Below are 6,000 nucleotides of genomic sequence, written 5' to 3'. Positions count from 1 at the left end.
CTAATTATTTCTGAATGTTCAGAGAACATTCACAATAAAGTTCCAATAATTTTGCAGAATGATAAAATGAAAGTTATTTCCTTAACTTTCGCATAACACAGAAAAACGGTTTAGATTGTAGAACGTTCAGAGAACATTCAGAAATAACTTAATGGAAACTTTAGCAAAACGTTCTTGGAACATATTTTAGTTTGCTGGGCTACTTTCAGAATCCGGAAGAGTCCCCCCGACCCATTCTCCCCTCCCTCTCTCTCTCTGAGTCACTCTCTCTCTTTTGAGCGTCATGATGTTTAAGTCCCGCCCGTTCCGTTATTCCTCTCTCTTTCTCTCTTTACCGACGCCTGTCCCACTCCCGTGCGCTCATCACTGGAGCCAAGCGGAAGAAACTCTGATCCCACAATCAGGAAATACCATTCAAACTCACCACATCTGGCGCTTAGTGCAGCACTTTCTCCGTTAAACCCATTTTGACCAATTAGAAAACTTTTTTCTTGTGAGAAGAGATGTGGGTGGTAAACAGTCTGGCCGAACCGTAACCCACTAACAGAGCCTTAAAAACCAGCGGACAGAAAAGCGCTTCTGGAGCGACAAACATCACGGTCCGCTGTTCCTGTTGACCGACTGAAGTGAGTCTCTCGCCTGTTGTTATTACAATTTGTAATATGTATTACTTTGGGTGTGTATGTGTGTGCGTGTGTACTTAACCATATTTTGGTGACAAATTTGTTTCTGTATAAAACACCCTTTTGACGACGTCCTCAGGGTGGGAGTTATAGTGTTAAGTTATATGTTAGTATTTATACTAGCTGTATAAAAACAGTATAAGTCTATGAATGTCCCCATTTAGATAGCTAAGTATAAGTGTGCGTGCGTGTGTGTGTACGTGTGTGCGTGTGTGTGTGTGTGTGTAAAAACTATCTGATTAAATGACTCCTTTAAAGTTTGCTAAAATGTAAGAAAGGTCTCAAGAGAAAAGTGAATCTTAAAGAGACTACATTGGGGCTAAACGGCCAAAGACAAATGAGATTTTTGGCTTCCATATCAAAACTCTGTTTTGTATATTGATTATTGATGGAGTAACATAATTTGTGTAAAATGCATAGTTGAAAGAAGTTGGTTTGCTTAAAAAATGTGTAAATATCATGGAAGCAAAATGGTACATCAGTTTTTGGTCCCACTTTATATTAAGTGTCTTTAAATTCCATGTACTAACATTTAAATTAAACATTTGATACAGTGCACTTATTGTGTACATATCCACAAAACCAGTCATAAGCGTCAAATTTTTTAAATTGAGATTTATACATCACTTGAAAGCTGAATAAATAAGCTTTCCATTGATGTATGGTTAGGATAAGACAATATTTGGCCGAGATACAACTAATAGAAAATATGAATTCTGAGGGTGCAAAAAAATCTAAATATAGAGAAAATCACTTTTAAAGTTGTCTAAATGAAGTTCTTAGTAATGCACAAAATACATTCCAACCCAAATACAACCCATGCACAAAAATACATTCGTTAAATATTTACGGTAGTAAGTCTACAAAATATCTTCATGGAACATGATCTTTACTTAATATCCTAATGTTTTTTGGCATAAAAGAAACATTTCTAATTTTGACCCATACAGTGTATTGTTGGCTATTGCTACAAATATACCCGTGCGACTTGTGACTGGTTTTGTGGTTCAGGGTCACATTTAAAAATACCTGCATGTAATTACAGCTGTAGTTAATGCCTGTAATTACATTTATAATTAAAAATTACCCTTCTCTTACACCCTTAACCCACCCTAAAACCTACCCATACCACCAAACCTTTCTCTAACTTTACTTATATCCCATCTCAATAGTAGCACAAGTGTTTTGCAATAGGCTACAACATCAACACAATAAGTACATTGTATCTAACAATATATATATTTTTTAATCTAGGTACATAGTAGGTAAAGGTGCTAAAGAGGATGTTTTGTTTTATACATTTTTGCAATATTACTTGAAACTGTCTTTACTAACGGATAAAAGACTATGTATTAGGTGCACTGAAAGGAATAATATGAATATACATCATCTGTGCACGAGGTAGGGCCTTAAAAACATCAGCCAATCGTTTACGCGATCATCGCGTAAACGATTGGCCCTCTGGCTTGTCAATCACTGCCGTGACGTTCCTTGTGAGAGACGAGCGCGGTAGCGCGCTCCAGTAACTTTCCACACTCCACAGGCGCCGCATGCAATGTTTTTGTCCGGAGACAGGAGTAACAACTGCAGATTATGAGTTACCTGCGGTGAGTCCGACATAATGAATCCAAAAATCATGACAAAGCGAATGCCGGTTGTAAACACTCGTGTTCCAATACTTGTGCACGAGTTTTGGGAGGCGTTCCTTTGAAGTGAGCTGTGAAAGAGGGGTGGTTGTTCTTACGCATGCGCTCATTTCAAAAACTCACTAACAGTCTTTGGATTCTCAGTCGACGAAAAAATCCTCTCTATCACCTTTAAAGACACATAATATAAAGTGTGACCAAATTTATCTTTATTTAATCACTTATGGCATTGCATCATACCTAGTATTTTCTAAGAACTCACATATTATTCTGTTTTTAGTATGTGAACGGTGTACACCTTGAAGCAACAACATTTTTCCAGCCATATTTCCTAAATGAATCTCCACTGTGATTTTATCAGTCAGTATGAGTCAACTTTCACATCCTCCGCAGCTAATCAATCTTCCCTCACTTATGGAAACCATCGCATGATTTTGGTGATTTTGCTTTTCATTTGATGTTTGTGCTCATCTCATTCAGTGTGCGCCTTTAGATCGGTCTGTCTTTATTCCCAACATGAAGGCTTTTTTTAAAATCATAACCAGTTTTCTGTCTGTGTGTGGTGTTTTTTGCTATTTAGTGGGAAAATAAGAAAGGGCAGTTTACTACAGGAGGCCTTTAGTTTTACCTTAGATGGAAAAATTGTGATCGTCTTTCCTGCCCTATTGTGACATACATCTGAGTGAAACGGCTTTTGAAGCATGAGAAAATGTAGGGCGGGGCTTGACAGGTTGCCCCGCCCTCGCACCAGTAAACGTCATTAGGGAGGAGATGTCATCATTGTGAGAGGTAGGGGAAGTTATTTTGATTATAGATAACGAGGGAACATGAATTTAAAAAAGGTTAATTCATTAACAAATGCATTTACTGCAATATTCCATAAAAAAATTAAAATTGTCAATTTTGATTTCATGGTGACTTTAATGGGAATTCAATGGGAATCCCCGTTTAGACAGCCAGATAGACATGTGCATGTGTGTGTGCATTCATATCCACTGAGCTGGATCGTATGATGGACCACAGTTCAAGAGTCCACGTGTTTTCCTTTCGTCAGCTCTTTCTGTCCATCTGCTATGAAACATTTACCCAGCACTTCATGAGGCTGCAGCACACGTTTGCCCTGCGATTTCAACTTAAATTGGAGATTTCTTAAAATAAAAGATGACACACTAACATGAGACATCAGAACAGATGAATGTGCGTCCGCTTGAACCATGTGTGGAAGATGTGACTAATAAACCATCAGCTAAAGACCAGAATGACACGTCACATCTTTAAGCATCTGCTCTTACCTTTGACCTGATTAGAAGCGACAGAGCGAGAAGAGACCGGGGCTAGTTGTCACACTTTACCCCACCAAATGATTCTCGGGCTAGGTTCATTTTTAAAACGATCTTGCTTTTAAACAGACTATTACAGGTTTTCATCTAAATATACTGTATAGTGTAAAAAATAATGAAATACAAAATTTATGGAACAGCAAAAGTCTTCATTAAAGGGATAGTTGTCCCCAAAATGGCATCATCATCATTATTTACTCGCCCACAAGTTGTTTCGAACCTGTAGGAATTTCTTTCTTCTGCTGAACACAAAAGAAGATATTTTGAAGAATTGAAGAACCAAACAGTTGATGGACCTCTTTGACTTCCCTAGTATTTTTCCCCCATACTACTGAAGTCAATGTTTGGTTACCCATATTTTTCAAAATATCTTTTTTTGTGTTCACCAGAAGAAAGAAATTCATACAGTGAACTCCGGGACAACTTGAGGGTGATGACAGAATTGTAATATTTGGGGCAACTATCCCTTTGAATGTCTCATCATTCAAAAGCTCTAGATGACAAAAACTTGACATACAACTTGACTGCATTATTAAAATCAAATATAATTTAATGGACCCGAGCTGACGTGAACTAACAATGAACAGTGTGTTTATTAATAACATTAACAAAGATGAATACTGTAATAAATGTATTTTAATGAATGCATGTTAGTTAATTGGACCTTATACCAACTCTTGTCTAGATTATTACTAATAAACCATCATTATGAAGATGCAGTGGGATTCTCAGTGCAAGAGCTGTTAAACTTCAGCTCTGAATTAAAACGCCTGCCATTTTTCACTCAAATGTTTTCCATTTAAAAGCATGAAACATTAAGGAATTCACAGTCACAATGAAATGAGTCTGATTTTAATATCCAAATGAACTCAACAGCAATGCAAAATCACTCCCCTAATGTTCCATCTACATGTTAGAACATCTGCTGTTAGATGTTCAGATGTGTTTAACACACTTTTTCCTACACCCAGTGATCCGTAAAGGATGTCTTTCATCAGTTCTTAGGGAGTTGATGCCGTTTTAAACTTTCCATTCATCATCTCATGCTTTCATGATTTGCTTTTTGAACTTCATGGTGCTCCGATCAGGATTTTTCGGGGGCTGATCACGGACTACTGGAAGCAGTTTCAGACGTGACTATTTGAAACCTTCTGTTTATCATGTAGTATTGTTTATTTAGCTGTTCTTAACAACATTGCATATTAAGTATAAAAAAATAAGAGAAAAGAAAGTATATGCTGGTGACCAACAATGCTGAATTTTTTAGCCCAGTACTCGTTATTTTGACCATACTTTGGTTGTCCGTCTCGGAGCGTGTGCACAGAAAGCCATTTCAGTAACAGTATCTCTTTCAGAGTTTTAATAACTCTTGGTAACACTTTATTTTACAGTGTCCTTGTTACACGTTACATGTATTTACTATAGTAATAACAGTAAATTATGCATAATTACATGCACCCCCCCCCCCCATTAAGTACATGTAGTTACTTAATATTACTCACTACTTAAATGTATAATTACAATGTAACAAGGTCAGCTTTAAATAAAGTGTAACCTAACTCTTTTTTATTATAAAGCATCTGACTGCATTTTACCTCAATCACTGATTTAGCGGATTTGGACGTTAAGTTTGGGCTTTTTGTTAAGTTTGGGAAATGTCCGCTAGATGGAATGTGGCACAATAATCGTTTTACTGCATTTATCCTATTTTTATCAGTGTTAGAAGATCAAATCGAAAACACACATGCACAGCCCTAGTTTCTTGCTGTCATTGCTGTGTAGGGTTGCTGTCATTTCAGTGTCTCTGTTGCTGACAGCTGAAGTGATAAATGGTCCCGTTCTCTTTCTACCTTATTACTTTGAAAACAGCTCATATTCCTTTATGTGACAAACCTTCAAATGTCTGATGAGGTTGGTGGTGTTGAAATGTTTTTGTTGCTTTCAGCCTCGTGGGATTTCTTTGGCACACATTGCAAATTGATTGTCTTTTTCAGACACCTGGTAGAACGGTCAGATTGGTGAATGTAGTCATTTTAGCTGCACATAGAAAAATTTTGTGTCTTCTTATCAGCTTTCAAAGAGACCACAGATGAAACTATTTAAAATGATCATTGGGCGATTACAGTCGGCAGCTAAATTTCTTGTCTGTGTTGTGTTATCAACATGATCACTTCAACCACCTCCTGATATGAAGGACTGACAGTGTCTGATTCAATTACAAAAGTATTCAGAGTTTCATAAGACTACATTCAGACTGCAGGCAAAAGTAGCTCATATGTTTGCTCATATGTGACTCAGATCTGTTTATTTCATGACAGTGTGAACAGCACA

The 6,000-nt window shown here is 37.1% G+C and overlaps 1 protein-coding gene across 1 annotated transcript in view; it reads left to right on the top strand.

Annotated features, from left to right (window-relative positions):
- Positions 1-337: 337 nt before the first annotated feature.
- The window catches only part of cers2b (ceramide synthase 2b), a 43,696-nt gene continuing 38,033 nt past the window's right edge, over positions 338-6,000 (top strand). Inside the window, exon 1 of the mRNA XM_067400359.1 lies at positions 338-626. The gene's annotated coding sequence lies outside the window, so the exon portion shown is untranslated. The remainder of the gene's footprint in view (positions 627-6,000) is intronic.

Source organism: Chanodichthys erythropterus, chromosome 2, assembly GCF_024489055.1.
Source record: "Chanodichthys erythropterus isolate Z2021 chromosome 2, ASM2448905v1, whole genome shotgun sequence".
Taxonomy (NCBI): domain Eukaryota; kingdom Metazoa; phylum Chordata; class Actinopteri; order Cypriniformes; family Xenocyprididae; genus Chanodichthys; species Chanodichthys erythropterus.
This window is presented reverse-complemented; position numbering and strand designations above follow the sequence as displayed.